Below are 23,105 nucleotides of genomic sequence, written 5' to 3'. Positions count from 1 at the left end.
TTTATCTTTCCAGCCCAGAGCCTGGGCACATGGTGGATGCCCTGTGTCACCAGTGACTAGAGGTCCCCAAATCAACATTATCAGTGTCCTCACGAGGGGACTAGGCCGGGAGGGTGAGGCATTGTCTTCCTTCCTTTGGCTCCTTTCTTGGTGACAGAAGACTCGGCTTCTCAGTTCCCCTGTGGCAGGTAGAGAGGAGGGGCCGCACCACTGAGGTCAGGGCTGGGACACACTCCTGCGTCTTTTCCTCTCCCCTCCGTCTCACCTGGCAGAGGCCGGGATTGTGCGTGTCAGGGGGAGCCTTGCCACCACCTCCCTCACTTGATTTTCTATTTATATGCCTTTTCTTTCCAGTTAGTTTATTTCAGAGAAAAAATCCAAAGCTTCCTGATGCCAGCCTCCGAGGAGGCTCCCAAACACTCGAGTGGCCCAGGTGAAGCAGGAAGAGGCTTCCTTTGCTCTGGCTGAAACAGCGGAGAGGAAAGAAGGTCAGAACATCCACACTGGGGCAGACCTCAACATAGAGGACCTGGAGTCTCTTCTGGAACCCTAGAAGCTTCCAGACAGTGAGGTGAGACTCTTTGCAGGGCCTTGTGTCTGGTGAACCCACAGAAGGTTCTGGCTAAGTCTGATCTTCCTCTTGCCATTTGGCTTTGGTCATTCTCCACAGTCATTAATTCTGAGTTTGTCTCAGCACCATGAAATATACTTAATTCAGATGTCTTTGTCCAAGTCAGTCTCATACGCTGGGGTGGGCTGGTTAACCTGGTGAAGCTGCTATGGAGGCAGGGGATTGTATTTAGTTTTAATGCTTTGGACCAAGTGCAGAGACAAAAATTCCATGAGCATCACGGATGGAGAAGAAAGAAGCAGGTGGGTGGTTTTGGCACTAGTATGATCTTTGGTTTGTCACTTATGTACCCATTGGATCCACAGCACAAGGTCCCCCTTTTTGGATGCCCTCAACCCCTCTGTAAGCTCTGATGCCAAAGACCAGAGGGTGTGTGGCCACACATTACCTGTAGTTACTGATGTGTCTCATCACCTGTCACACAGTAGGTGCTTACGAAATGTTGAAGCTCTGGAAATATCAGTTCTACATCGTGAAGTGGCCAGTTTCTTCTCTTTCTCCATTTCTGCATCTCCTGTCAAGGCGTCGAGGGATGTTCCTTCTTGCGGATTCAGACTGAAAAATAGAGGTTGGTGCGATAGAGCTCCAAACAGAAATGAAAAAACAAACAAAAAACCCAAATCAAAAATAAGTGTTTGATGGAAGCTTTGGATTACTGTCTGTTTTCAGACCCTGATGGGACAGGAACTCCCATTTCACCTCTAAAGAAGGTGATGCTGATGCTTTAAGAACAGTGAGTGATACTTCAGTCTCCAACCAAACCCATAGCATCGATTTGAACATTTATTTCTGCTTCAGTAACTGCCTTGAAGTGCTCTAACTTGGTTCACTCTGGCCTTAACTTACTTTGTGCTTCTTCATTCTGGATCACTGTCCCGAGGCCACATTAATGCAGACATCTGATCGGGACAGCTCTCTGAAGGTTAGATCTTGGGAACTGAGCCCCTTAGGAAATGAAGTTCTCCCCCTGGGCAGCTCCGACAGGAGAAGTGATGGAGGAAGCAGGTGGAGAGTCTTGGCTCAAAGGAGGGATTAATTATGAATCTCACTCAACTGCTCTGTCCCTGTCTAGTACTGCCACCAATAATTAAGAGCTGAGAATACTGCTGTTTTCAATGAGAATTTTCACCAGGGAAATTTAAAGTTCTTTGGAAACATCATCTGGAGATCCATCTTAACACCTTGGTAGCAAAGTGGGATGAATTAGAAGCAGAAGAGGTCTCACTGGGAGTCTTGATTCTCCCACACAGTAGCCATATCATATAGAGCAAGTCACTTTAACTTTGTGATCCTCCTCCTCCTCCTCTTCCCCACCTCCGATGTAAAAATGAAAAGAGTAAAATTCCTTCCATTTAGTGAGCACCTATTATTCATTCTCCATAAAATGGAGATAATAGAACAGGTACTACTTAGTGAGCCCATTCTCTGATATGTTACAGGATGCTATCTGTATCTCACTTAATCTACAAAAGATTTGATCCAAATCCCTCTCTTAAACTCATGTGCACACACACATACACATGCATGCACATGCACACAAGTATGTATACAGAACTCAGGAGCTTAAAATAAGTGTCAGAGCACAAGTAGGGAAACCATGAAGGGAGGGAGGGGTAAGGCTAGCGTTCAGAGATGTGCACCAGGAAAGCATTCGGAAACATTAATTGATGGGTGTCTTATCCTTGATTTGCCTGCTGTCACTTCTCCAGAGACAGCCAATGTTTAGATCAGATTTGGCATTCAGAATAGGACTCTGAAATGTATAAGCAAGACTATTATTTGAGGGAAAATGGTTGCTTGGGGTCAAGAGTCAAGGTCTTGAAGGATGCAGGGTATGACGTTTCTGGAAAGAGCAAACAGGGAGCTAACTGTTCAGCTTGACTAGACCAAGCTCCATCAGGCTATTGGGCAGGAGAAGACGAGATGACCTTGAGAGTCAGTGCTGCGCCTCCCAGGGGAGGCCACTGGCCATGGCAGAGCTCTGAGGAGGTGCAGCAAGGCTGGGGAAGGATGTAGTGGGGGGATGCTACTGTGACCAGAGCCAGATGCAGGTTAACCCCTCTTAGTCCATTCTGGCTGCAATAACAAAATACCATCAAGGGATCAATTTATAAGGAAAATAAATTCGTTGCTCACAGCTTTGGAGGCTGAGAAGTTAAAAATCAAAGTGTCTGTAGATCTGGTGCTAGCAAGGGCTTGTTCTCTGCTTCAAAGATGGTGCCTTCCTGTTGTGTCCTCATAGAGCACAGGGTGGAAGGACAAAATGGCCAAACAAGCTCCATCGAGCCCTTTTATCAGGGCTCTCATCCCATTCACAAGGGTGGAGCTACTGTGAGCTAATTGCTTCCAGATCCTCCACCCCTTAATAGGATCGCATCATGGGTCAAGTTTCAATATGAATTTTGGGGAGACACAAGCATTCACACCACCGCACCCACCCTGCTCCAGCACCAAGCTCCCCGGAACACAGGCAATCCCAGTGAGAAAAGGCAGAGGAGAGAGAATACACCCAACTGGGACTGAACAACTCTGGATTGACTAGAAGCCAATTTATACTCCTGGCCAGGACAGAGCTTTGGAATGGAAAAGAAGTTGAGTCATGGAAACGTATGGAACTTTCATTTCTGCAAACCTGCTTTTGTGGCCTAAGAAGACAAACCCTATTCTTTGCGAGTGTTTCTACTTGGCTTCTGACCTGTATCTGTGCCGGGATTAGCTAACTGCACCTTTTGTCTGAGCCATCTACTGGTCCTCTGCTACCACATCTGAGGGAAGCGAACAGGGACATTTGAGACGTCTCCCTTCATCAGAATGGATGCAGGGGACTCCGGGGTCTGTCTGAGGTCCTCTTTATCTGCTGTGGTACTGTTTTCACTCTAGTGCTCCAATAGCTGGCCTGAGAGATGGGGGCACTGCACGGGTGGCTGCCCCTGTGGAGGCTCCCAGTTGTCTGATTTCCTGGGTCCCCTGATTCTATTGGTGTGGCTGGGGGAAGGACAGGGAGAACACATGGCAGGACCGAGTCCTGGATACCCATCAGGGTGCTCCTCTCTCTTCTCTTCAGAGCTCCCAGGATCAGCCTGTAGTCAGAAAGGGTGGTTCAAAGTTCTCATACCATAAACTTGATCCCATGATCCCTTTCGAATCCTGCGTGCTGGAATTTGACACATAAAAATGAGCTTTCTCTTCTCTATGAATCTCAACAGCCTAACTGAAGTTCATAAACCAAACATTGGAAAATTTCGATTTTTCCCTCTTTTTTTTGTTATGTTAAATCAAATTTGGCCTGAGAAAACTTCCATACTTAATATGTGAGTTCTTGTTTAGTGAACTGCAATCTAACTCAGTTCGTAAACACACTGAAAACTTAACTTGGGAATTTGCCTCTGGAACAAATAAAGGAGTCTCAGTAATCATAGCAGTTGAACCTTAGTCAAATCAGATTCAGACAAGGTCAAAACCAACTCTATGAAATGAAGCTGTCTCTGCACCTCAATTCCATTATTATTGTTATTTTTTTTGTAGGTCAGTTCCCTTTTTTGGACTATAAATTTTAGCCAGCCACGTGGCAACCTGGTGGGAATCTCAATGAACCTGATCTTGTCCTAGGACATGCCTGATTTGTGAATTATACTTTGTGCAATTCAACTCTGTTAAGTTTGGGTTGTTTGAAGGTTTTCTTTTAACAGTTATAACAATACTTCCCAGAGGCAGGAAATGGAGGCTTCTAGTATGATTTGAATGGAGAATAACCAGAGGCATCCAAAATATTATTTGGCCACAGATGCACAGCTTATGTTCTCAATGATTTCTGGAGATAAGATATATAAAGTTGGGTTAAAGCTCCTCACAGCCAATGTGAAGTAGAAAATAATGTCAAGATTAATAATGCTGAAGATTTTTCAAAGCAGTAGTTTCTGAGGAGTGGCAGGACCTATTCTGATTTGCGATGCAGGAAAGTTCTACCAGGGATTTCCATAGAAATGAACTGTCATGAAGTTGATGATACTCCAGAAATCTCCACAGTAGGTACAGCATTGACTTCTGCACAGCTACTCATTGTGACAGCATGTAAGTGAGCTAATGATGTAATGATGATGTGTAAACTACCAGGATGATTAGCATTAAGCCAAGACGATGTCACTCAAGGACTTGACTCTGATGATCTCATTTGACCCAAGAGTGAATTTAAGGGTATCAGAGCACTTTTTGTTAAAGGTGAATAGATACTTTATTTATTTCTATTTTTTTCTTGTTATTTTTAGATATACATGTCAGTAGAGTGTATTTTGCTATATTATACATATGTATAATATAACTTACTCAAATTAGGATCCTATTCTTGTGGTTATACATGATGTGGAGTTACGCTGTTTGTGTCTTCATAATGAACATGAGAAAGTTATGTTTGATTCATGCTACTGTCTTTCCTAATACCATCCTCCTTCCCTTCCCTTCATTCTTCTTTGTCTAATCCACTGAACTTCTACTCCGCTCTGACCCTTATTGTATGTTAACATCTGCACATCAGAGAGAACATTTAACCTTTGGTTTTTTTGGGATTGGCTTATTTCACTTAGCATGATGGTCTCCCGTTCCAATCATTTACCAGCAAATGCCATAATTTCAATCTTCTTTATGGCTGAGTAATATTGTATTATGTGTGTATACCACATTTTCTTTATCTATGCATCTATTGAAGGACACCAAGTTTACTTCTATAGCTTTGCTATTGTGAATTGAGCTGCTATAAACATTGATGGGGCTGCATTATTGTCTCATGCTGTTTTTAAGTCATTTGGGTATATACTGAGAAATGGAATAAGTGGGTCAAATGGTGGTTCCATTACAAGTTTTCTAAGGAATTGCCATATTGCTGTCCAGAGTGGTTGCACCAATTTGTAGTCCCACCAACAATGTATGAATGTACCTTTTCCCCCCGTATCCTTGCCAACATTTATTGTTACTAGTGTTTTTTTAAAAATTTATTTGTTCTATTTAGTTATACATGACAGCAGAATGCATTTCATTTCATTGTACACAGTAGAGCATAACTTTTAATTTTTTCTGGTTGTACTCAATGTAGAGTTGCACCATTTGTGCAATCATACATATATCTAGGGTAATGATGTCCTTCTCATTCCACCATCTTTTCTACCCCATGCTCCCTCCCCTTCCCACCCTCCCCTTTGCCCAATCCAAAGTTCCTGCATTCATTCCATGCCCCCTCCCCCTATTATGGATCAGCATCCACCTCTCAGAGAAAACATTTGGCCTTTGGTTTTTGGAGATTGGCTTCACTTAGCATGATATTCTCCAACTCCATCCATTTACCTGAAAATGTCATAATTTTATTCTCTTTTAATGATGAGTAATATTCTATTGAGTATATATATATCACAGTTTCTTTATCCATTCATCTATTGAAGGGCATCTAGGTTGGTTCCACAGTTTAGCTATTGTGAATTGTGCTGCTATAAACATTGATGTGGCTGTGTCACATCAATGCTGATTTTAAGTCCTTTGGGTAAAGACTGAGGAGTGGGATAGCTGGGTCAAATGGTGGCTCCATTCCAAGTTTTCTGAAGAATCTCCATACTGCTATCCAGAGTGATTACAGCAATTTGCAGTCCCACCAGCAGTGTATGAGTGGACCTTTTCCACCACATCCTTGCCAACATTCATTGTTTCTAGTGTTCTTGATAATTGCCATTCTGACTGGAGTCAGATGGAATACCAGTGTGATTTTAATTTGCATTTCTATTAGAGCATTTTTTTTTCTCAAAATAAGGACCACAAAACCTCTGTGTTGGCCTTGCGTGGTGGGCTATCAGTGCAGATCCCTACGTTCTACCTCTGGCCTACACTGCATGGGTGAGACCCAGGACTCTATTTTCAACAAGTCTTCTAAGTGATCCTATGTATTTTGCATGGTCATCACCTTTAACTTTATGGCATGGAAACTTGACAGTCAGGTGGAGCCTAGAATCCGGAAACAATGCTTTCATATGCAGGGATTCAAATACACAAAATTGCAAAAAACCCAATTATGTTGAAAAACAATTATCAGTATATTAAAAACAAATTTGTGATGAGAAATAACTTTTGCTTCCTCATTGATGCATTAAGCAACATGATCTAACAGCAGGTCTAAAAACCATAATGGGTTTGAAGAAATGATGAGTCTAAGTGTTATTTCGAAATGCCTGCGATTCCTGACATGATTCGAAAGCCTGGGATTTCCATTGGTGACAAAGTCAGAGGTTCTCCTGGGCCTCCTGGGGTGTGTTGCCACATTCATAATAAAGGAAATTAGTGAAAAACTAAAGATGCTTTAGTTTTTCTTCCTTAAAGTCATAATCCCTCTCAATCGATCAGCCAAATATTAAGGGCACTTGTGTGGTAAGATAGATGGGATGCATGAGCTTTGGGACAGCTTACGTAAACATACGTGGGCACGTGTACACACAGGCACAGGCACATGTATGTGATATTTTTGCAACTGTGCCTGACACAGATTGAACACTGGCTATTTAAAGTTACAGAGTTGGTGGGAATGGGCACCGCTAGTCAGCGTTAGCATTTCACGACAGAGCCATATGCTTCGGCAATCAGCAAGGCTGAGGCTAGGTTCAAGGTGGACTAATAAAGATAAAGGCATATGAGGTCCACGGCTGGTGTTCTGGTTGAGAGGATGTGATCTGTCCCAGAACACGCACACACTGGTGAAGGAGGGCCAGGTCTTGTACCTGGAGCGTCACCGCCATGATTGGGGCCTGGAATGATTCCCAGGCAGGTGTTGTAGCCACTCACTGAGAACCTTAGAACCTCAATAAAAGCAGCATTTTCCAAATTGTGTTCCACAAAACATGTGTCTAAGAAGACGTTCCATAAAAAACTGCTCTTGTTGTCAAAGAAATCTGAGAAATTCTATGTCCTAAATATTTCCTCTTGCCTATTCCTGGCAGATCCGCGGCTCTGAGAAATGAAGGGGTAAGGAACCTGCTTCTCTTTGTCCTGCCCTCACGGGGCTTCAGAATCTCATGGTGAGCTTTGAAGAAAGACTCAGTGACAATGACCACCTCAGAGCTTCTGCTTTGACTGGGCCGTGGGGGGGTACTTCAAGCTCTTCCTCAGGGTCCCCCCGCTGAGGGGCACTTTTTGAAGTTTACTTTGTCATTGACCCTGTATCAGGTTCCTAAGGTTGCCGTGACCAAGTGCCTCAAACTGGGTGGCTTACGATGGCCAGAACGGTGCTCCTCACGGTGATGGAGGCCAAGAGTCTGAAAGCAAGGTGACCCCAGGCTGAGCTCAAAGGCTCCAGGGGAAGGTCTGGCCAGTGGTTTTTATCATTCCTTGGCTTGTGACTTTGTCACTCCAGTCCCTTCTTGCCTTTGCTGTCACATGGACTCTTCCCTGTCTCTCTCTCTCTCTCTCCCCTCTTCTTATAAAGACTCCCAGACTGGGGATGTGGCTCAGTGGCACAGTGCCTCCCTAGCATGTATGAGGCCCTAAGTGTGATTCCCAGCACCACAAAACCAAACCAAACCGAAACAAAAAAGCAACAACCCTACCGAGTGCCAGGCTCTGTGGTGATCCCAACAACTCAGGAGGCTGAGGTAAGAGGATTGCCAAGTTTGAGGTCGGCCTCAGCAACTTAGCAAGACTGTCTTTAAATAAATAAATGAATGAATAGATAAATAATTAAATAGAACTAAAGACTGGGGTTTGGGGTTGTAGCTCAATGGTAGGGTGTCCCTGAGTTCAAGCCTCAGCACCAACATAAATAAATATGCCAGTTAGACTGGATTAGGGGCTTCCTTACTCTAACCAGTATGACTTCATCTTAGTTTGTTAACAACTATAAAGACCCGATGTGGAGGTAAGACCACATGCACAGGTATTGGGGATTGGAGCTTTAATCTGTCTATTTGGGGGACATAGGTCCATCTCTAAAAGAGCTCTTGTGAAGAATCCTTGGAACACTTTGAGAAATGCTGCCCACTACTCTGAGCACGGTAGCTTCGTGGTAACCCCACCGAGATGATTCTTTCCACTTTCTCTCCCTTGGTAACTGAACAGTTTGAATCACAGTATAGAATTGTTAGGGCAACAGAATGCTGAAGGATGTTTTCCTGTGAAGACGATTTTGGTGTTGAGTAGTTGATCTAAAGCCGTTCTTTCTGGCCTGAGTGAACTTGCCAGGCAGATTGTCATGACCACATACTCTGGGTAACGAATAGTTACCATCAGCCGAGGAGGACACCTGTTCTCAACAGTTGCCCGCCTGCTGCCAGCACATCCAAAAGTGGTACCAAGCCATTTGGATGCACAGGGCCCCAAATGCATCTCTGTCTCATAGAACCTAAGCTGTCACCGAAGCTGCAAGGAGTGGAGTCCTGTCTCCTGATTCTCCAGGTAAGATTTGAGTGGAGGTTTTATAATGTGGGAGGCAGAGTGGCCCAGTGGGAAGACACCCAGGTTCTGACACTGGATGCTCTTTCCAACTTCCCACCATATTTCCCTGAAAATAATAGTGATGTTTGCCTTACAAGATTGCTGTGAGGAATTAAATGAAATGCTGAGGGTCAAGGTACTCGAAAATTATAAATTCAGAAAAAAGATCACAGCATCATGTCGAGGGGGAGAGGCTCAGCTTTAGTATTAGCGTCATGATCGTTATGAAGGAGGACAAGGCTGACCATCAGCCTGGCTTTGGCAGCACTGTGAACTCCAGTTCATGGCTACCTTCCTGCCCACTTCCCATTCTGTGCCATTTCCCTCCTCAGTCTCACCTGCCCTTGCTAAATGCGGCTCTGTGGTCGACCTGCTGATGTTAGTTTGTGTGGTTCTGGCTGAACAAAATGGAACTGCAGATTTTAACAGCACTGTTACTAGGGTCAGAGGAGAGCTCTGGAAGGGAACAGGAGGAAGCAACTCCTTCCTGTCGTCAGAAGACGGAGCTTTGGCAGGGCTGCAGAGAGGGGGAGGCATGTGGCAGGTGCCCCGTGTGCCCTTGGAGAGAACTTTCTTAGAGGCCCAGCCTGCCAGAATCCTTCTGGATTCTGGAGTTTAGGGGATAGGGGAGGTGAGCCCTGGGGGTGTAGTCAGGAATAAAGAACTGTAGGGCCAGGCCTTCTCTGAGCCTGTGGGCTGAGAGTTCATCATGCTGGATATCCACTGGGGGGTGATATAAAGGGAGGGACAAAGTATTACTAGAAAAAATGACCCTAAAACATCTAAAAGGCAACCTTTGCCCCAAACGGCTCTTCCAGAGTCTAAGCTTCCATCCCTGAGAATCCTTTCTTTGAGTTGAGACTTGGTGCTGGGATCTCTCTGCCAAAATGAAAATGTCTGTGGGGGTGGGGTGGGAAGCTCAAGTCCTGTCTCACAGTCAGCTGTACCTGGGCATAGATGTATTTATTAGCTCGAGAGGCTGGGGGACCTCAGAGCTGGATTGTAGGTCCCCCAATGCCTATGCATAATGAGTTTCTGGTGAGCGTTTGTGGAATCACAGGTGGGCGTAGACGGATGAAGACCCAGGATGCCACGGGGTTGCGGGGAGGGAGGTGGGAGGGGTGTCTCCATGCATGGACTGATACTTTAGGGCTTTATAATTTGGGGAATAGAGACTCAGAAAGCTCCAAAGAGAAGTCTGTGTGGTTTCAAGGACACAAAGACAGAAAGATTTGGGTTCCTGTCCTGATTCTGCCACCTACCATCTGATCATAGCAGGTCATGCGAACCTCTCTGAGCCCGGTTTCATCTTCTATTAAATGGGGTGGTGATGCTGCAGTATCTTACAGGGCTTGTGACAACATGGGGATAAAATGGTGGTCAATTTCCTTACAGATGGTGATGGGATAGCCATTATTAGTGTTACTATTTAAGGTAGAACAGGTTTGTGCTGTGACAACTACCTTCATGGTCTCCTTGGGATAACACAGGATACTGCCAACTGGCTCCTACGTCTGGGAAGTGTGTGCGCGTGTGACAGGCGAAATGCTGGCGTCCTGCTCAGAGTCCAGAGAGCAAGTTCCTTCCAAACTGACTTCAAACTCCTCTCGCTCCTGCTGCTGGGGGGAGGAGGGAGCTGAAACTTGGACGGGAGATTCTGATAGACGCAGAGCTCCACCATCACATGAAGGGTCCCACCCAGGTCAAATAGGTGACCAGCAATTTGCAGAGGCTTTGGGGAGGACATCAGATGGTGAAGCCTCAGCCCTAATGAGGGTGCTTTGGCTGAGTGCTGAAGCCAGTGTTGAGGCCCTGTCAAGTCACGATCTTGAGAACCCTGAAGAGAGGGGACCCTCTGGTTCTAATGGCCTTGAACGGGAAGAAGTGTAGGTCTTGCAATACCTGTGCAGTGCTGTCTCCCCCACAGGTGCCCAGGGAGTGTCTGTGGAAGCACAGGTGGATCAGGGAGATAAATACCCACAATTCCACGGGAGAGACAAAGAGCAGGGAGGGAATCAGTGTGGGGATAGCCTCTCCCGCACCTGCCATCCATCAGTCCCCCGGCTGCTCAGAGTGAAGGAGCTGTAGTAGGCTCCTGGCAGACCTTCTGGATGGCATAAGGTACTGGATGGCTGGATAGGGTCACTGGGTTTAGCTGCCCTTTGAAGTTTGTATGAGTTTACTTTTAAAAAAAAATTATTTATTTAGTTGCAGTTGGGCACAATGCCTTTATTTTATTTATTTATTTTTATGTGGTGCTGAGGATGGAATCCAGGGCCTTGCACATGCTAGGCTAGTGCTCTTCTGCTGAGCCACAACCCCAGCCCAGGTATGAGTTTACTTTTGACTCATCTTTTGCCATTTTTCATGACATCCTAAGTGAAAGACTCACCCACACGTTGTTCCATGTGACTTGGCTGGAGGCCACTATCAGACTCGAGACTCTGGTTCCACAGACAGGACAAGGGCTAGGCCAGGTAAGGAACTGCGCTCAGGAGATGTCATCAGAGACTTCCTGGAGAGCCACTAGCCACATGGTAATGGAGACAAAAAGGGTTAGGAACACAGGGAGAGGATGGTGCTGTGGTTTGAGTGCCCTCATCAAAACCCATGTGGAAATTCAATCCCCGTGGTGAGGGGTTAAGAGGCAGGACAGGTGGGACCTTTAACGGCAATTAGGTCAGGAGGGCCTAATTAACTCGTTTGAGGATTAATCAATTAATCCAGAGTGGCTCTGTTACACAAACCAGTTTGGACCTGTCTCTTACATATGCCCCTCTTGCCAAGGGCTACCCTGAGCCTCTGCAGAGAGTCCCCACCATCAGGAAGGCCCACACAAGATGAGGCCCTTCAGCCTGGACCTCCCTGCCTTCAGAACCATGAGCTCAATAAACCTCTGTCTATGAATTTCCCCGGCTGTGGTACTCAGTCACCACATCAGGAAAAGACTAAGACAGGTGGGATATTGATATATGGGGAGAGCGTAGGTCCCGAGGAGGGAGTGAAGTCCAGAGGGGAGAGAGGTGGTTTTGGACTGGATGTCAGGTAACATGGGGGTGGGACTAGGGCAGTGACAGAGGGTGACAGGAATAGACGGAAGGGCTGGGGAGACCCCCTTGTGGGTGGCTCTGTAGGGGAAGAGCAGAGGCTGGCTGATGGCATTCATCAGTGACGCAGGTGGACTGCTGGGCCAGGATGCCGTGGACGGACATTCAGAGACTCTGGAGTTGGTCAGAGGCCTTCATGCCCTCTGCACCTTACCCTACCACCTGGGCTCATCTTCCTCTGGTTTTCCTGCTCTGCTTATTAAACAAGGTTGGCATTTTCTTTAGTTGCCAGAGAGAGTTCTTTAAACTGTAACTACGTGTAAGTGCAAGTTACAAGTTAAACTTGTTAAGTGTGAGTTTAACTCTTGTCTGAAATGCTGGGGAACAGAAGTATTTTGGATTTCAGATACTTTCAGATTTGGGAATATTTGCATATTCATAATGAGATATCTTGGGATATGGAACCCAAGTCCAAACAGGAAATTCATTCATAGCAAATCTAGTCCTTACGCATAGAGCCTGAAGGAAATTTTATACAATATTTATAAGGATTTTATGCAGGAGAAAAAGTTTGTGTACTGAACCATCGGACGTTCGCTATCTTGTCAGTGCTCAAAAGGTCTTGGAATTTGGAACATTTAGGATTTCTGATTTTGAGATGGGGGTGCTATTAGGGTTTATATCTAGAATGGTCCTCAAAGGCTCATGTTCCCTCCAGCTCAGCAATATCCAGAGGTGGGACATGGGGAGTGATTAGATCCCAAAGGCTCTGACCTCGTCACATCAATGGATGAATCCATTGAGGGCTTCGTATTTGGTGGCATTATTGGGAGGCAATGGAAACTGTAGGTGGGGGGGGATCTACTCGGAAGAAGCAGATCAATGGGGACATGCTCAGGAGGGGTACATCTTGTCCTTGGCCCTTTCCTTACTCTCTCTCTCTCTCTCTCCCTCTCTCTCCCCTTCCTGCTGCAGTGAACTGGGCAGCTTCCCTCTGCCATGACCTTTAACCATGATGCTCTGCCTCGCCCCAGGCCCGAAGCAATGGAAGCACCTGACGGTGGACTGAGACCTTTGATACCCTGAGAAAAACAAATCTTTCCTCCTTTAAGTTGTTTAACTCAGGTGTTTTGGTCACAGCAAGGAAAAGCTCACTCACACAGACGCTCAACCTGTTCTCATTTCTGGAGATGGAGGAGAACTGGAAGAATCTAGAGAAGTGAGGAAGAGCTCCCTGCAGGTGGTTTCAGGGACCCTGGGCTGTCACCATGCACACGCCACTCACTCACTGCTTTTACGACTATTTTACCTCTCTGTGCCATCACCTGCAAGGAGAAAAGATTGGTCAATAAGAGGCCTTCCAGTTCTGGAAGTGTCTGTGTCCTATCTACCTGGTGGTGGGGACAACTGGCCACCCTAAACTGCATGAGCAAAGCACACTGCCTTGAGCGTCCCCCGACAGGGACTTGCCTCCAGAGCTAGATGATTCTAAAAACAAACAGTTTGCTTGGAACCACCTAGATTGCTTCATTTAACTTGGCCCCATGTCTGCCGTTTAAGTTTCAGGAAGAAACACCTCCCCAAGCCCCAGGTGGAGAAAGGAGCTGGTGCAAAGGTGGAGACACATTGAGCAAGAAGAGAAGGACTCCGCGGATGCCTTTGGACTTGAGAATCAGAGGTCATCCAATCCCTGTCCGTCTGACCTCTGGATTCGTGCATTCTGGGGCTTGCAGAATCTTAAAAGAGTGTGAGTCATCCTCTCTCCTTTTTATTTTCCCAATGAAAAGTTTCCTCAAAGAAATGCTAGTAGCGGAAATGATTGCATAATTGCAACCCTGGGCTGGGGTGGCGAAGTTTCCCAGCTGCTCTATTTATTCCCCCCCTCAGGACTTGCTTACTTTCCAGGAGGAAAGGGTGCTTAACAACAAGGTCGCCAAGAAAGGTCATTTGCAGGGAGCAAGAGCCACATGGCCTGCACTGAGATGGCCCCTTGGATGGGCTGCCCTGCAGCGGGATGGGCTGGTGACCATTTGCTGATGCTGGGGGGACGGGGGACTCCACTCAGCAGCCCTCCCTCGGGTCCCCGGAGAGTTCTTGCTACAACCTTTGCCTCCTGCCCTGTCCCTGCCCTTTCCCCACAGTCAGGAGGGAACTGTGACGGCCGACTCAAATCTTATGAAAATGGTCCTGGTCCCTGGCGCTCCCTGGCAGCTGTGTGACAAGTCAAGGTTACCTTGAAAGGGAGGCAGAGGGAGAAAAATCTATCCATCTATCAAGATGTGAGTCACCAGTGTGATGTCATCTGAATCTCAACCTGATTCCATTAATTTTGACTGTGTAAGTACATAAAATACCAAAGAAAATCAAACACATCCAGACATGTGCATGTAGACAGACAGACAGACAGACACACACACACATTTGTGGGTCTCGGGTGCCCAGGCAGCAGGAAAAGGGTCCTGTTATTAGTGGGACTAATGGATGTGGAGCTGATGGCTTTTTTTTGGGGGGGGGTGTTAATGGGGGTGACCTTGGGGTGGGGATATTCAGGCTGCACTGAGAGGAAGGGAACATAAGACCTTGGCATCCCTCTCCCTCCAAGGCACAGCGGGATTACCCAATTAGGCTGGAATGCCCTGTTCCGTGTGTATTCCAGGCAGGTGCAGGCTGGCTCTCCCTCCCCACCTGCTCCCCAGACTCTACCCCCCTCACTCTAAACTGACTGACCTCCAGCTGTGGCTTTTGGAAACCAGGTGTGGAGGCCACCATGAGAGCAGAAGGTCTGCCTCCTTGGCATTATGTGTATCCTCTTTATTCCAAGAGAGGTAGGTCTGTCCAATGCCCAGTGGGATGTCATGAGGCATCTTTCTGTTGACTGAAGCCATTGGGCCAGCTGTGTGGTGGCCATAACAGCACAGAGCAGAAGATAGGAGAGGCAGGTATGAGTCTTGAGGCTTCTGTGGTCCCCACTTTTTCCATATAACAGTGGGAATAAGAATACTAGCTTGTAGAATGGCCATATATGGTTGCCCAGTCTGGGCACTGTACAACTTAAGGACTGTGTGACAATGGCTGTAATGGAGCCCCTGGAGCTAGGCAGAACATTGGCCCTGTCTGCCTGCTTCAGAGCCAGTGGAGTTGTATGGGTCAAATGACTGTTCTCTGCTGCTGCTCCTTGCTTTTGCTGATTTTCCTAGGATGTGACCTCAGGGTATAACCTCTCATCTCCCTCATTAGTCAAATCCTCCATCTTACTTGTCCTGATCACTCTTGCCTTCCTGATTCCTGAGACCTGGAATCTCCAAGAGGAAGAGAGAGCCAGAAATTCTCTACCTCCATTCTTGGAGAAGAGTCTTCTCAGAGAGTTCAGTATTGTAAATTTCTCAGAATTGATCCAACCTGCTTGCTGCGGTTCCGACGTTTCCCCATCATGCCCTGCAACAGAGTTACCTTGGGACTTTGGGAAAAATGGCTTGCCTGGTCCCATTCTCAGAACCCGATCCACAAATCTGGAGTGGGGCACTCACTCGGAAGTTTTTCAAAATGCATACTTAATTTTAGGATAACTTTAGATTGGCAGAGAAGCTGCAAAGAGACAACGTGTGTTCTAATCCTTTCTAAGTTGTGAAGGATAAAGCCCGTGCAGCTCATTGCTCAAATGAAAAGCCCGGCTTGATGGTTTATCACAAAGGGGACACCTGTCATCGCAGGAGCAGGTGTGGCCGATCTGCAGGCGCTCCCCCGTGGTGCTGCTGTCCCCTCCCACCAGAGTTAGGCCTCTTAAGCGAGTGTCCCCAGACACTGTGGTTTCGCTTTTATCCCTAAGCACTTTGTTTAGTTTTACCTATTTTTGAACTTGATAGAAACGGAACCATAAAGAGATATTCTTTTGATTCTGGCTTCCTTTATCGAATCATGTTTCTGTGCAGTTATGGTCTGTCCTTGTTCACTGATGCGCTCTTCTAGACCCACACTGCAGTCACTCGGCGCACGTGGCTTTTGGCATGAAAACAAACTAAAATGGAAAATTCCGTCCCTCTTTTGCACTAGCTGCGTTTCAAGAGCTCAGTTGCCACACGTGACGAATAGCTACCATATTGGATATTGAAGAACAGAATGTTTCCATGACCACAGAAAATTCTTGTTGATAGCTCTGCTAAGAGGAAGGTCAGTTTTGTAAATATATCAAAATGCATCTATTCTACTTGCTATAGAGGTGCTTTGTCCCCCAAAGGTTCATGGGCTGGAAGTTTGTTCCCAATGTAATGATATCGGGAGGTGGTGGGACCTTGAAGAGGTGGGATCTAGGTCGTGGGGCACCACCTTAGGAAGGGATTGATGTCGCTCTCACAAAATGGAGTCAGTTCCCTTGAGAACCAGTTGTTATAAGGTGGGGCTACCCATGAGCTTGGTCCCTTCTGCATGGGGTCATTTCCTTTAGTGTTACTCTACCATGTCATGATGCAGCCAGGCAATGATGTCCTGACACTTGGACTTCCCCGCCACAAGAATCATGAGCCAAATAAGCCTCTTTTTCTGTACATCACCCACCTCAGCTATTCTGTTATAGCAACCCAAAACAGACTAAGGTGCTACTGTTGATGAACATTTTGGTTTTTGAAGTATTTGGCTTCTATCACTAACATTACTGAGAATGTTCTTTGTACTGGTCTTCCGGAGTAGAATCGTAGGGCCATCGGTGTGTGTATGATCAGCTTCCGTAGATAATGCCACTCTGACTTCTTAAGTGATTTTCAAAAAAAAAAAAAAAACCCAGGTAATTTTGAAAACCATCCATGTTGGAGACCACTGTTTGATTTCTCCAAGGGGATAGATTTTTGTGTCTATATAAGAAAGACATTTCTAGTGACTCAAATTGTTTAAGACCTGCTTCATCAGGTAGTGTGTTTCTTTAGAGGGACCCACGTTGATTCTGCACAGCTATGACATAGCTGTTCTGAAAAGAGCTCTTGGACTTGGAAGGAAGTTTTCCTAAGTGATGTGTTAAGCTCTTTCCCACTGTCGCTAATTTCATCCCTTTTTATGAGATTGGATGGATACTTGCTGGACAGTGAATTTCTTCCTAGTTAGGCAGCAGAAGAGAGAAAGGGCTGATGCCAAAGGCTCAGATTAAACCCAGATTGGATCGTTAGTCTCTGAATAATTGAGTTAGTTACCCCAGTGATCAATGACTAGCCTCGTGCTCGCTCTCAACCCACTGTTCCTACTCCAGCTCTTGGGACAATCGGAACCACGATCTCTTCAAAGTCACCCTCTGCAGACATTTATATGTCCTCCTTATTTCTAGCTTCATGTCTTTATGGGATGTGCGCCTGTTATCCCAACACTCTCACATCATTTTTGGAAGCGGGTGACACTGTAAAGACGCCTGCCCTCCCCCACGGCCTGGCAGTGTGCTTTTATCTGTCTCTGTGCTCTCTCTCTCCACCTGTTCTTCCTGCCTGCTCCCACCTGGATTCCTTTGTACCCTCCAGGGTTCTGGTAATGATAAGATTATTCCAGGTCACTAGATAAATAATCCTCCTGCCCAGGCACTCAAAAGGCTGCCCTTTGGGATAGAACGACTGCCTTTTAACTCACTTGTGGGCTGATTGTTTCTTGTAAGAATGCTGTTAGGGGATTTGGGAAAAGGTCTTAAATCTCCCGGGGTTTATAGGTGAGTGATGAGATTTCAAAGGGGAAATGAGAAGAGGGCAGATCTGAGGACCCAACTTCACGCTGGGCCCACGCTTGACAACCATCTCTGTTCACCAAAGAGCCCTAGCCAGGTCCTGCTTTGGGTCTCCAAGCAGCTCACTTCTAGTAATTTCCTAGTACAACCCACCCAGTTAAGATCCCAGTCTATAGGCACAGCTACACCTTGGCGGGTGTAGATATGGGGTCAGGGTGCTGCAGGGTGGTGGCATCTATCATGCCAGCTTCACAAGATTTAAATGAAGGGAAGAGTCAGCCTTTACCCACATAGTTTTTTTTTTTTTTTTTTTGATGAAAGAAATGAATTGGGTCATCAAAGAGAACTCCCAATAGAAATCCTCAGGCCTTCTGGGGAATCCTGGAGTGTATTCTCTGTGTCATTGTTTTTGTTAGTTTTGCTTTGTTTTTAGGTTCCTGAGAAGGATACAGAGAGAACCTGCAAGAAGAAGCTTTAGGAGGTGGCAAGGCTGACCCTACGCCCATGGATTTTTCTCTGTGGTATTTGCCTATCACCCACTTTCTTGGTCCTTGGGTTTCCTGAAACTTCAGAAACAAAGGCAATCAAAGGGGTATGTGAAAGAACGCCCTCCGTCCCGGGAGACACGCTAGGCTAATTAGCTGGTACCCATAGGGTGTTCTGAAAATGAGAAATGCCCAGGATTATTATCTATCAAATGTCACATACAAATATGCTCATGTTCCCATTATGGATGTGTGTGTTGCAAAGTTGTTCAACCGAGTGTGACCCGTTGGGTGGTTTTAATTATAAATATCAATAAAATTGGTTGATATTTATGGGCACAGACCCTTCAGATCAGGGGGAAGGAAGCTAATTGCGTAAGACAGCGCTGTGATTGAACTCCAAGGGAGGCGCGGGCTCCTGCTAGCTGGGTGCGATGCTGAGACAGCTCTAGTCTCCCTGTGTTAATTAAATGTGATGAAATGAATATTAACTTGTAATAAAAAAAGTCAGAGCCAAGGACTGGGCTTACTAGGTTGGAGCGGAGGCTGCGGACAGGGTTGGATTGAATAGAACTCAAGGGCTATTGTCTAAGCACAAAGCCAACATCTGCACACCGGGCCCCAACACTGACTGAAGCGGAGGGACTTCTAAGGCTTACGAGTGGCTGGTGGCTGCGGGACTGTGTTGAAGGCGGGGACTCCCCAGGTCCAGCTAGGGCTGAGCACCACTGATGTAGTGAAGACGCTTCATGCTTTTGGAGTCAGGCAAATGAGACGGAACCAAATGGGTGGGCTTGAGCCTATTACTCTGAGCTTCAGGATTTTTTTTTTTGTCATCTGTGAAAACAAGGCTCATCTGAGGTGCAGAGCACAGTGAGATTGTATGGGTGGTGCCTACGAGTGCCCAGGAGAGGTGGGTTTCCCTTCCTTGCTGAGATGCAGGTGTGTGGGGATGGGATAGACCCAGAAGACTGCAGGGCCCGGCAACTGAAGCCAAAGCGAATTCGTGCCTGAGGGTTGGGGTTGCCCATGAGAAGGAGTCACCCCCTTTGCCCCATATCCCACAGCAGCAGCAGGAAACACAGAAGAGGTGAAGGGCCTCAGAGTGGGAGGGGCCCTCGGGATTGGCTGCCTGGCCACTTTTCTGCCACTCCTGGGTCCCCTCGGCCCTGGGGACACTGGCCTCCTCTGTCACACTGTGAGGACTGTTGTCATGTCTGCTGGTTTACAAGAGCACTTGAACTGTGGCCCCCAGGGAGAGACGAGGTCCTGAGAGGTGGGGAGGACGTGTGATGTGCAGCTTCTAACCTGCTGTCTCCCTTCCGTCTACTGTGGCCTATGAGGTCCTGATTCAGACGCTCCTCCTGGTGCCCTAGACCTTCGTGTCCTGAAACGCACACGGTGCAGCCCAGCTTGGGTTCCCCAGAACTTCCTGCTGGACTCTCCTCTCTTTCTCTGTAGTTTGGCTCCCTCCCTCCTTTTGTCCATAACTCAAGACCCCTGAAAGGTCAAGACCCTGACCTTCAGCCCGGGTCCTCTCTTGACATGCCTTCCTCTGGAGAAGCCACGGTGGTGGTGTGTCCCCCACGGTGCAGACTGTGTGGCCCTGTTGGGTTCTGGGGTCCAGTCTCTGCCTCATCCCCCGCTGGACTGGATACTGAGGGGTGGACAAGGTGGAAGGAGCCCCTCCTTGGGGTCAGGGCACACTTGAGTCTGAATTCCACTTGTCTCTGACTAGCTTTGGGATCCTAGGAGAATGATTTGGATTCTGTAGGCCTCTATTTACTTGTTAATTAAAATGAGGAAATAATTCCTATTTCTTAGGACTGATGTGAGGATTAGTTTAATACATATTTATGAATCTGGCAGAGAATGTTTTCATAGATGCCTGTGCAATGATGGAATGAATTGATATCTACTATCTTAAACGGAGGTTAAAAACAACTCTCACCTTCTGGTTGCAGATTGCACTGGGAGGGTGAGGGTAAAGAATACATGGGGTCCTTTGAGATGCTGAAATGTAACATGTGGCTCTGAGGAAAGGAGAAAAGAACTTCTTGAGTATCTACTGTGAAGCCTACACCATCATCATTTCTTGTACATCCTCAATGTACATTGTGAAGTGTAGAGATGATTTTCTTGGAAAGATGAGGTTCTGGTCTTGGTGAGGACCTTTCAGAAAACTGCTGACTTACCCTGAACCTTGGTTTGCTAGTGTACATGCTAGGGTAGCGCTGCTCTCCCACGGGACTTAATCCATAGCAGAATGGCAGCAGAGTGCATGTAAGGGTGTCTGGCACACAGCTGGTGCTCACAAGGGACAGGAACAAATACAGCTCTCAATAAGACAACACTTGTGCTGTGAATGCATGTTGGCATCACTGCTAGTTTCTCAGCCAGCAAGATCAGAGCTGGTATTTCAACCCTCTGGGTCAATGACAAGTCCAACCCTCTTCCTGTGTTGAACCCTGTCCTGGGCAGAGCATCTTAGCCCAGATCACAGCATCAATAGCACGACTTGGTCACAGGCATCCAGGTCGCCTCACTTCATAATCCTTTGAACTTGCCCCCATGTGAGCCCCTCTGGCCCTATGGAGTCCTGCACCAGGCCTTGCTCCTCTCTGGCAAATCTGCGCCCGACTCCATTTTCCTTATCAACCTACAGATCACCTCTCATTTGTCATCTTTATTGGCTTTTAATCTCCCATCAGTTTAGTGCTGGGGTTTAAGAGTAGGATTAGAGGGGGGAGTTTAATTGGATGATCCTCCATGGCCCCTTGAACATCAGATTCAATAAAAGTTTATGAAAAGATAAAATCTCAAAGGGTTTTATAGCCCCAGACTGAGCAAGAGGCTGGTGAGAGAACAAGGTAACTGTTTTTCAACCTCATATAATCCATGTTTCGACTTGATTAAATGAGGAAGTTAGTTTTCTGACTCTCTCTCTCCCTGCCTGCCTCCCTCCACTTGGGTAGCGTTACCCTTTTCTGCCTGGTGTAAGCAGGAAGCCACTTTGTGCCAAGCGCTCTCCTCTCTTGCTTTGATTCTCGCTGACAGGAAGACTAATGAAACCTGGGTGCACCAGAAAATAACATTTATTTCACGCAGAAATATGCTGAACCACCACTGAAGGTGGCTGAGGTGATGCATTGGATGGGAAAGAGGCCAGTCTTGGGGGTGTGGGTGGGAATGTGGTTCACGATGTTGGTGGGGAGAGAAGCTCTCCCAGCCAGGAATTCCCACACATCTTAGACACCTGGCTCCGGGCTTCCACCCCTGTACTGTCTCACTTGGTCACCTGGGCTGAACTGGGCTGCAGAGTGACTGGTAAACTAAGTCAATAATTAATTCAAGGGCTGGATTGTGGCTCAAGCGGTAGCACGCTCGCCTGGCATGCGCGGGGTACTGGGTTCAATCCTCAGCACCACATAAAAATAAAATATTTTGTGTCCACCGAAAACTAAAAAAAAATGAAAAAATACTTAAAAAATTCTCTCTCTCTCTCTTTAAAAAATAATAATCAATCCAACTATCATTTATTGCATTCATTCTCTATGTGGGACACTGAGCTAAGCATGGGAGACAGTAAGGCGAATGAGGCTCTGTTCTGCTGTCAGGAGGGCAGAGCCTATGGGGGACATGGCAAGTTTGGGAAGAAGCCATTTTTTTTCCCTTTTCATGGCCACCACTGTGTTCTAAGGAAGGTAAGGGCCTTCATGGGTTTTGTTGTGATAATGTGATTCTGCAGCAGTGTTGGGCTGGCAGACCTACTAGAAAGGGAGATTTTGGACTCTTGGGTGTAAGGAAGGGGAGAGAGGGAAGAGAGAAGCCAGGGATGGGTGTTAATCTCTGGACTCCCACAGTGAAGATGTTGTGAGGAAATGTCCTGCTGTGGGTGGCCTGAGGACATTCAAAAGAATATTCCACAAGAGTGGGGGTGTGACTCGGTGGGGGTGTGACTCAGTGGGGGTGTGACTCAGTGGTGGACCACTTGCTTGCCCAGCATGCACGAGGCCCTGGGTTCCATCCCGAGCACCACTCTCACACACAAGGATAGTGAAATGCTCACTGGTGCTTTGAGTGATTATCTACCCATTGATTCATTCAGGGCAATTAAGACACAAGCCCAGAATCACTGGTGACCACAAGAGTACAGCTTTCCAGGAACTCTTAGAACATTGCAGGTTGACTTTGGATTCCCACTGGCCATGAACTGGGGTCTGAGTTAATCTTAAAGGGACCCAGGTGACCCCAGGTGGCATGTAGTTGACACACTCATGTTGAATACCAGGTGTGATAAAGGCAGTGGCTCAGAGCTTCAAGGAGGCAGTGACTAGTCCATGGGGCAGGAGGTGTGGGTGGACACCTGAGAAGGCTCCGCAGGGGGGGGGGGGTGGGCTTGAGCTAGGCCTTGACAGATGGGCAAGAATTTTCCAGATGAATGAAATTGGAATAGAAGTGGGACATAGGACATCTCAAAAAGAGTGACAGTGAGAGCCACAAAGGCCAGGTGCCCAAGGGAGATGCGAAAATAGATGTGAGACATCATAGACATAAGCATAAGGGGTGGAAGTGGCGGTGGTGCTGGTCATGGTCATGGTGGCATGGGTCATGGTGTGGTCCATGGATGACCTCTGTTACCAAATAAAGGTGCCGACCCGGTGGTGCCCAGTGGAGGACCACTGTGGAGAATTAGAATGACACTTTCATTGCAGAACAATCTTGCTAGCTCAGTGTGGAGGATGATTAGTGGAGGCTGAGACTGGAATCCGAGGGACCAGTCAGTGGACAGC

This window comes from Marmota monax, unplaced genomic scaffold, assembly GCF_021218885.2.
Source record: "Marmota monax isolate L192 unplaced genomic scaffold, Marmota_monax_Labrador192_F-V1.1 WCK01_AAM20220418_F8-fsc00040, whole genome shotgun sequence".
Taxonomy (NCBI): Eukaryota; Metazoa; Chordata; class Mammalia; order Rodentia; family Sciuridae; genus Marmota; species Marmota monax.
The sequence above is the reverse complement of the archived record's forward strand: the minus strand, read 5'-3'. Positions refer to the sequence as shown.